At 49.3% G+C, this 10,221-nt stretch overlaps 1 non-coding gene across 1 annotated transcript; it reads right to left on the bottom strand.

The window, feature by feature from the left end:
* Positions 1–795: 795 nt before the first annotated feature.
* On the bottom strand, positions 796–868 carry trnak-uuu (transfer RNA lysine (anticodon UUU)). Its single transcript has one exon. It is a non-coding gene; the product is annotated as a tRNA-Lys (tRNA).
* Positions 869–10,221: the final 9,353 nt, after the last annotated feature.

The following is a 10,221-nucleotide window of genomic DNA, read 5'->3' as shown; positions in this document are numbered from 1 at the left end:
TCTCTCTCCCTCCTTTCTTCAGTAGCGGTGTTGCATCTGCTACTTTCCAGTCCGCTGTGACTGCTCTCACCTCCACACGCGAATAAATGGGTGTTGGATGACTGAGCAGAGGGCTGGTTTCCCCCTGCAGAACTTCAGCAACTAATGACCACATAGTGCAATCAAGCAGACACAACATGGATTCACGTAGGGGAAATCATGTTTAACTTATTTACTGGAATTCTTTGAGGATATAACGAGCATGGTGGATAGAGGTGTACCGATGGATGTGGTGTATTTGGATTTCCAAAAGGCATTCGATAAGGTGCCACACAAAAGGTTACTGCAGAAGATAAAGGTACGTCGAGTCAGAGGAAATGTATTAGCATGGATCGAGAATTGGCTGGCTAACAGAAAGCAGAGAGTCGGGATAAATGCGTCCTTTTCGGGTTGGAAATCGGTGGTTAGTGGTGTGCCACATGGATCGGTGCTGGGACCACAACTGTTTACAATATACATAGATGACCTGGAAGAGGGGACAGAGTGTAGTGTAACAAAATTTGCAGATGACACAAAGATTAGTGGGAAAGCGGGTTGTGTAGAGGACACAGAGAGGCTGCAAAGAGATTTAGATAGGTTAAGCGAATGGGCTAAGGTTTTGCAGATGAAATACAATGTCGGAAAATGTGAGGTCATCCGCCTTGGAGAAAAAAAACAGTAAAAGGGAAAATTATTTGAATGGGGAGAAATTACAACATGCTGCGGTGCAGAGGGACCTGGGGGTCCTTGTGCATGAAACTCTTTTTGGAAAAGCATCGCCCGATAAGGGACTTGAACCCTAGACCCTCAGATTAAAAGTCTGATGCTCTACCGACTGAGCTATCCGGGCTCACAAAAGGTTAGTTTGCAGGTGCAGCAGGTAATCAGGAAGGCAAATGGAATGTTGGCCTTCGTTGCGAGAGGGATGGAGTACAAAAGCAGGGAGGTCCTGCTGCAACTGTATATGGTATTAGTGACGTCGCACCTGGAGTACTGCGTGCAGTTTTGGTCACCTTACTTAAGGAAGGATATACTGGCTTTGGAAGGGGTACAGAGACGATTCACTAGGCTTATTCCAGAGATGAGGGTGTTACCTTATGGTGATAGATTGAGCAGACTGGGTCTTTACTCATTGGAATTCAGAAGGATGAAGGTTGATCTTATAGAAACATTTAAAATAATGAAAGGGATAGACAAGATAGAGGCAGAGAGGTTGTTTCCACTGGTAGGAGAGACTAGAACTTGGGGGCACAGCCTCAAAATACGGGGGAGCCAATTTAAAACCGAGTTGAGAAGGAATTTCTTCTCCCAGAGGGTTGTGAATCTGTGGAATTCTCTGCCCAAGGAAACAGTTGAGGCTAGCTCATTGAATGTATTCAAATCACAGATAGATAGATTTTTAACCAATAGGGGAATTAAGGGTTACGGGGAGCGGGCGGGTAAGTGGAGCTGAGTCCACGGCCAGATCAGCCATGATCTTGTTGAGTGGCGGAGCAGGCTCGAGGGTCTAGATGGCCTACTCCTGTTCCTAATTCTTATGAACACAAGAAGATAAGAACTAGGAGCAGGAGTAAGCCATTCGGCCCTCCGAGCCTGTTCCTCCATTCAATAAGATCCTGGCTGATCTTCTACCTCAACTCTACCTTACCACACGCCCCATATCACTTGGTTTCATTAGTGTCCAAATATCGATCGATCACTGTCTTCAATATACTCAACCACTGAGCAGCAGCAGTCCTCTGGGGTAGATAATTCTAAAGATTCACAACCCTTTAAGTGAAGAAATTTCTCCTCATCGCGGTCCTAAATGGCCGGCCCCTTATCCTGAAACAGCTAACCCAATACCAAGGGGAATGGATCCTGGCAGCATTTTCCATGCTTGACTTGATAGTTTGAGTGACTGAACCACTGGAGAGATCTCCTTTAGCTCCCTGGAAGTAGCACAGGGTGCTGCTATTTCGATGTATCAATAGAGACTGACAGGAGCTATGTCTAAAGTGTGTGTGTCAGGATCAGACAGTTTCTATCAGAAATGGCACCTCTTCGACACGTTGTTACCCCGTGTGTGCCGCAGCCTCACTGAGCAGCCTTGTTAACCTCCGCCAGGGTCCCCACCTCAGCTTGTCTGTCCCAGGATCCACTGGCTACCACTATGAGAGCACAGTCCCGTGCCACGTCTTAATGGTGTATGACTGTGAGAGTGGGATCGACCCGACGTTTGACATGGTGGTGGTGGGGGGGGGGGTGTGGTGATAAGGAACGTCCCATCACCTACACTTCCTGATCCGCTTATAAGTGAGAGAGAAAGAGAGAGAGAGGGGAGTGGAGGGAGAGAGAGATGGGAGAGAGAAAGAGAGGGAGAGAAAAAAGGAGAGAAAGAGAGGATGAGAAAGAGAGTGAGGGCAAGAAGGAGAGTGTGAGGGAGAGGGAGAAAGAGAGACAGAGAAAGAGGGAGATAAATAGAGAGAGAAAGAGACGGAGTGAAAGAAGGAGAGATAAAGAGGGGAGCGAGTGTCATGGATCTTGCAATGACAATAGTTATGTAACTGTAACTCATGCACACTGTACCTGTACTCTTGAAATGCACACCCTGACCACAGGGGGTGAGCTTGCGGGAGACACTCCTCACCTGGGTTTCCAGGTATAAAAGGGGAGGTCCCACCCAGGGTCAGCACTCCTTGGTCCTGGGAATAAAGTGAAGGTCACAGAGTGACTGTGTCTGATATATACATGCCACGTGTGAGTTTGTAACAAAGTGCAGAGACACTACATCTGGCGACGAGAAACGGGAATCACCGAACCACGAGGATGGCCACCGGTAGCACAGAGGAATGCTACTGTGTGAGTGAGGACTGGGACTACTTTGTGGAAAGACTCCATCAGAGCTTTGTCACAAAGGACTGTCTGGAAGAGACAGCGATTGACAAGCGGAAGGCGCATTTACTGACCAGCTGTGGTCCACAGACATATGCGCTGATGAAAGACCTGCTCGCACCCCAAATGCCAGTGGACAAGTCCTTCGACAAGCTCAGCCAGCTGATCAGTGAGCATCTCAAGCCGGCAAGTAGCGTACACATGGCCCGGCACCGGTTCTACTCTCACCGGCGTCGGGAGAGTCAAAACAACTCGGACTTCGTGGCGGAACTGCGGTGTTTGGCCAGTCTCTGTAAGTTCTCTGATGCCTGCAGGGGGGAGATGTTCATCGAGTGCATTAATCATGCCAGCATTTTCAGGAAGCTCAGAAAGACCAAGGACCTGACTTTAGAAGGGGCAGCGTTGATAGCTCAGACCTTTATGGCAGGGGAAGAGGAGACCAAGCTAATTTATGCACGCAGCCCTGGTTTTAACATTGCGATGAACCAGGGAGTTAATGTTGTGAAAGTGATACAGAACCCCGCAGGCAGGCAAGGGCAATTCGACACCGCCCAAGCAGGCAGGCAAGGGCAATTCGAAACCGCCCAGACAGCAACAAGCTCCAGGATGGACCCACAACAGGGACAATGGAAAGGGGATTGGCAATTCACGCCACCACGAGGAACAATGCATCCCATGATGGGACCATTAACATCCTCCATCAGAGTGCTTAGAAACAGCCAAACGGGCTATCAGAGAGGAATGCCTGGGAATAGTCCTTTTGTTAACAGCACTTTCAGCTCATGTTGGAGGTGTGGGTGTAGACACACTGCTAAAAGCTGCAGGTTCCAGCTTTATACCTGTAGGATTTGTAATGTCAGTGGACACTTGGCCAGGATGTGCAAAAAGGCAGTAGCGAGGCTAGTCTGCGAGACAGAGGAACCAGACGAGGGGTCTGAAATGCAGGATGAGGCCTGGGGAACAACCATAGATGCTGAAGTTCATGTGGCTGACGTCCACAGCTCATACATCAAAACGCCACCCATGATGATGAAAGTCTTACTGAATGGCATCCCGGTGCACATGGAGCTGGATACGGGATAGCCAGTCCCTCATGAGCGCCCAACAATTTGAGAGACTATGATCACACAGAGCTAGCAGGCCCAAACTGGAGCACATTGAGACGCAGCTACATACGTACACCAAAGAGATCATCCCAGTGCTGGGCAGTGCAAACTTGGTGGTAACACATAATGGATTACAGAACCGGCTGCCACTCTGGATTGTTCCGGGAAATGGCCCCGCGCTTTTGGGGAGGAGTTGGCTAGCTGAGATGAATTGGAAATGGGGGGATGTACACGACATTTCATCCGTGGAGTGAAGTTCATGCTCGCAGGTATTGCAAAAATTCGAGTCACTCTTTCAACCCGGTGTCGGAACGTTCAAGGGCACTAAAATAGTGATACGCATCACTCCGGACGCGAGATCAGTGCAACACAAAGCCAGAGCGGTGCCGTACGTGATGCGTGAGAAAATTGAAAGTGAACTGGACAGGCTGCTCAGAGAGGGCATAATTTCGGCCATTGAATTCAGCGACTGGGCAAGTCCCATCGTTCCCGTCCTCAAAGCAGATGGCTCGGTTAGGATTTGTGGCGACTGCAAAGTCACCATCAACCAAGTGTCGCTGCAAGACCAATACCCGCTCCCGAGAGTGGAGGACCTTTTTGCCACACTGGCAGGTGGTAAGCTGTTCACCAAGTTGGACCTCACTTCGGCCTACATGACTCAGGAACTGGCTGAAGATTCCAAGCTTCTGGCCACCATCACAACGCACAAAGGACTATCTACAACAGGTGTCTGTTTGGCATTCGTTCGGCAGCGGCTATCTTTAGCGAAACATGGAAAGCTTGCACAAATCCATCCCTGGAACGGTCGTATTCCAAGACAACATCCTTATAATGGGTTGAGACCCGAGGAACATCTCCACAACCCGGAGGAGGTGCTACGCCGATTGGATCGGGTAGGCTTGCGGCTGAAAAAGGCCAAGTGCGTGTTTTTGGCCCCAGAGGTCGAGTTCCTGGGCAGGAGGGATCCGGCCCACTGAATCAAAACCTGAGGCGATTTGCTGGGTGCCCAGGCCCAGCAACACGTCAGAGTTGCGATCATTCCTGGGACTTTTGAACTATTTTGGGAACTTTCTGCTGAACTTAAGCACATTGTTGGAGCTGTTACACATGCTCCTCCGTAAAGGTTGTGAATGGTTTTGGGGGTATTGTCAAGAACGGGCTTTCAATAAGGCAAGGAACCTGCTGTGTTCCAACAAACTGTTGACTTTGTATGACCCCTGTAAAAAACTGGTTTTAACATGTGATGCGTCATCCTACAGGGTTGGGTGTGTATTGCATCAGGGTAACAATGACGGCTGACTCCAACCGGTGGCTTATGTCTCTAGGTCGCTCTCCCACACAGAACGTGGATACGGCATGGTCGAGAAGGAGGCACTCGCGTGTGTGTGTACGGTGTGAGAAAGATGCACCAGTACCTTTTCGGTAGACAGTTGGAGCTAGAGATGGACCACAAGCCGTTAACACCCCTGTTGTCCGACAGCAAGGCTGTCAATGCTAATGCGTCAGCTCGCATACAGTGATGGGCCCTCATGCTGGCTGCGTATGACTACACCATATGCCACCGGCCAGGCACCGAAAATTGCGCTGACGCACTCAGCAGGCTCCCACTGGCCACCACCGAGGGGGCGTTGGAGCAGAGCGCCGAGATGGTCATGGCCGTTGAGGCTTTTGACACTGCGGGCTCCCCTATCACAGCCCGACAGATCAAACTCTGGGCCAACAGAGATCCCCTCCTATCGATGATAAAGAAATGTGTCCTGACTGGGAATTGGGTGCCCGCACACAGGGCGTGCCCTGAGGAAGTCAGGCCGTTTCAGAGACGGATGGATGAACTCTCCATCCAAGCCGACTGCCTGTTATGGGGCAGACGGGTAGTCATGCCCCTGAAAGGAAGGGAAGCGTTCATCAGGGAACTCCACAGCGAGCACCCTGGCATCGTGTTAATGAAGGTCACATGTATGGTGGCCGGGGATTGACTCAGACCTGGAACACTAGGTTCGCAGGTGCCCGACGTGTGCCCAACTGGGCAATGCCCCCAGGGAGGCTCCGCTCAGCCCATGGCCCTGGCCCACCAGGCCATGATCACGCATTCACGTAGACTATGCGGGCCCGTTCATGGGGAAAATGTTCCTGATCGTAGTCGACACATACTCGAAGTGGGTCGAGTGCATCATATTGAACTCGTGCACATCATCCATCACAGTGCAGAGTCTGTGTACGGTTTTCGCGACCCACGGCTTGCCGGACATCCTGGTCAGTGACAATGGCCCGCGTTTTACCAGCCATGAATTCCAGGAGTTTATGTCGGGCAATGGGATCAAGCACGTCTGGACAGTGCCGTTCAAGCCGGCTTCCAATGGCCAGGTGGAACGGGTGGTCCAAGTCATAAAGCAGGGCATGCTATGCATCCAAGGACCCTCCCTTCAGTACCGCCTATTGTGCCTCTTGCTGGCCTACAGGTCCCGCCCACACTCGCTCACGGGAGTCCCGCCAGTGGAACTCCTCATGAAACGCGGCTGTCCCTCATTCACCCAGCCCTGGCACACATTGTTGAGGGCAAGCGCCAGTCCTAAACCAAGCTCCATGATCGAGGCTCAAGGGGGAGGTGTATAGAAATAGATGACCCAGTATTTGTTCTTAACCATGCTTTGGGACCCAAATGGCTTGAGGGCACAGTAATTGGCAAAGAAGGAAACAGAGTCATGGTGGTCAGACTAAACAATGGGCAGATATGCCGCAAACACTTGGACCAAGTAAAGACAAGGTTCAGCATCGACACGGAGGAACCGGAAGAAGAGCATGATGAGATAGCACCCACACCACTGCCAGCGTACGAGCAACAAAGACAGCCCTCAGCAAGCACAGTCCCGGCGGCCAGCCTGGACAGACCGGAATCACCTCAAGTGACAGAGACTTGGGCTGAGGCTCAGCCACCAGAGCCACAACTGCGGCGCTCCACGAGAGAGCGCCGACCACCCGATAGACTTAACCTCTGAAACTAAAAGACTCAAGGGGGAAGGTGATGTCATGTATTTCACCATCTTGCAATGACAATAGTTATGTAACTGTAACTCATGCACACGGTACTTGTACCTTTGAAATGCACACCCTGACCACAGGGGGTGAGCTTGCGGGAGACGCTCCTCACCTGGGTTTCCAGGTATAAAAGGGGAGGTCCCACCCAGAGTCAGCACTCCTTGGTCCTGGGAATAAAGTGAAGGTCACAAAGTGATCGTGTCTGATATATACATGCCTCGTGTGAGTTTGTAACAAGGAGCAGAGAAACTACAGCGAGAAAGTGGGAGCGAAAGAGAGGGAGGGAGAGAGAAAAAGAGGGAATGAGAGTAAGAGAAACAGAGGGAGATGGAGAGAGAGAGAGAAAGATATGGAGAGAGGGAGGAAGATAAAGAGGGAGAGAGAGGGATACAGAGAGAGAGGGAAACAGAGGGTGGTGGAGCAAGAGATAAAGAGATGGAGAGAGAAATAGGGAGGGGCAGGAAGAGACAGAGAGTGAAATTGACAGAGACAAAAAGAGAAGAGAGAAAATAGAGCGAATGAGAAAGAGTGATAGAGAAAGAGAGGGAAGGGAGATAAATAGAATGAGAGAAAGGGAGAAAGTTTAAGAGAGGGAGAGAGGAAGATGGTGGGAGAAGGATAGTAAAAGAAATGGAGGAGATAAACTGTGGAGGAGAGAGAAAGAGAGAATGAGGCTGAGGGAAAAAGGGCGAGAGAGAGAAAACGAGAGAGAGGGAGAAAGAGGGAGTGAGAGGAAGACATAGGGAGCAGAAAGGGAAAGAGAGAAAGATGCAGAAAAAGAGAGGAAAAAGAAAAAGAGAGGAAGAGAAGAAAAAGAGGGGAAGGGAGAGAGAGGGTTTGTGAATGAGAGGGTGAAAGAGAGAAACAGAAAGTGTACTCGAGACAGAGAAAAAAGAACGAGAGGGAGAGAGAGAAACAGGAAGAGCGAGAGAGAGGAAAAGAAAGAGAGCTAATATATTTTGCACTTAATTTGAACCTAACTCCCCAAAGCTAAGAACTGTATGCGATTCATTGCCCCATTCTGTTTCCCCTCAGAGAGCAGATATCGCCCTGCTCTGTATGGGTTATATTGCAATGCAGGAACTGACCCACTCCACCATCAGTCTGTCTGGACTGGACATGACCCTAAATGACATGGCAAAATAACAATCCTTTTGATATTCCCGCGGTTTGCTGTTAAAACGTCCTCCAATAAATATACTTTTATTTTTCTCTATTTTAGAAAGCACTGAATTCTGTGCAAAGCTCACCACAGTCAACAGATATCCGGTAAGTTTTTTTGTGTGCATTAAGCTCAGGAGATACATGCTGTTCCTTGAGACATGGGCGTTCACACACTCACCACAACCCACCAGCAAGGCTGTGACTGTTTGCCTGTGAACCGTTCAGTTCTTATCTATTGAACCACACGGGGTCAATGAGCATCCTACCGATAAACATAAAGCTGTTAAACTTGACACCAATGTCACCAACGTCCTGTACATTAACAGAACAGAAAAGTACAGAGCTGGGAAAGGCTATTTAAAAAAAAACAACGTTAACTGGCAAGTAAGAAATCCAACGTGCTGCTTGTAAGCATCTTCATTATCATAGGCGGTCCCTCGAACGAGGATGACTTGCTTCCACATGGGTTCACAGATGGTTCAATGAAAGACCCGATATTCCAGTCCTGAACTCCAGTTGAAGGGGGTGGAAGATGCCTGTGCGTAGATTTTTTTCAAACGTCTGGTGACTGTTGCACACCAGCCACCACATGGGCTCGACAGAGCTAGGTCTTTATCCAGCAAGGGTTAACCGGGACGACTGGAGACCTGCTCTGCTGCACGGACCTAGTGCCCGCACATAAACCGTTAGTGTCAACTATTTACCACTCCCTATAACATATGGGTATTTTGTCTGCTTGTAAGCGAATCAGTGAGGGGGCACTTTACAGCCTTCGAGGTGAGTAACTTCAGACCTGAACCACAGCTCCCATTGTGTATGTGCTTGCATCAGGAAGAAAGGACTTTCATTTATATAGCACCCCTCACAATATCTGGACATCTCACAACGCTTTACAGCCAATCAACTACTTTTGAAGAGTAGCCACTGTTACTATAGAAACCATAGAAGTTTACAGCACAGAAGGAGGCCATTTCGGCCCATCGTGTCCGTATCAACCAACAAAAAGCTACCCAGCCTAATCCCACTTTCCAGTTCATGATCCGTAGTCCTGCAGGTTACAGCACTTCAAGTGCACATCCAGGTACTTTTTAATTGTGGTGAGGGTTTCTGCCTCGACCATCCTTTCAGGCAGTGAGTTCCAGGCCCTCACCAACCTCTGTGTGAAGGGATGTTTCCTCATCTCCCCTCTAAACCTTTTACCAATTACTTTAAATCTATGCCCCCTGGCTATTGACCCCTCTGCTAAGGAAAATAAGTCCTTCCTATCCACTCTGTCCAGGCTCATAATTTTATACACCTCAATCAGGTCTCCCCTCAGCCTCCTCTGTTCCAAAGAAAACAGCCACAGCCTATCCAATCTTTCCTCATAGCTGAAAATCTCCAGTCCAGGCAACATCCTCATAAATCACCTCTGCACCCTCTCCAGTGCAATCACATCGTTCCTGTAATGTGGTGACCAGAACTGCACGCAGTACTCTAAACTGTGGCCTAACCAGTGTTTTATACAGGTCAAGCATAACCCTTCTGCTCTTATATTCTATGCCTCGGTTAATAAAGGCAAGAATCCCATATGCCTTCTTAACCACCTTATCTACCTGGCCTGCTACCTTCAGGGATCTGTGGACCTACACCCCGAGGTCTCTCTGTTCCTCTACATTTCTCAGTGTCCTATCATTTAATGTGTATTCCCTTTCCTCGTTAGCCCTGCCTAAATGCATCACCTCACATTTCTCCGATTTGAATTCCATTTACCACTGTTCTGCCCACCTTCTGTGCTGTATCATTCTGTGATTCGGTCTCAAGCACTGGGCATGCCCCATTTTCCTGATTATGTTGTTTCAGGATCGTTGAGCTGCTTTGATTGTCAGGACGAGTGTGCTGCGACGACCGATTTGTTCCGGAACAGGAACCTGAAGAGAAAGCTGTGGGTCTGACTGATCTCGCCTGGAGTGACCAAAATAAGGAAACAATGCAGTGTGTGGTTTACATCGTGCTTCTCTCTCTGTGTTTGGACAGTAAGTAT

The sequence above is a fragment of the Pristiophorus japonicus genome, chromosome 9, assembly GCF_044704955.1.
Source record: "Pristiophorus japonicus isolate sPriJap1 chromosome 9, sPriJap1.hap1, whole genome shotgun sequence".
Classification (NCBI taxonomy): Eukaryota; Metazoa; Chordata; class Chondrichthyes; family Pristiophoridae; genus Pristiophorus; species Pristiophorus japonicus.
This window is presented reverse-complemented; position numbering and strand designations above follow the sequence as displayed.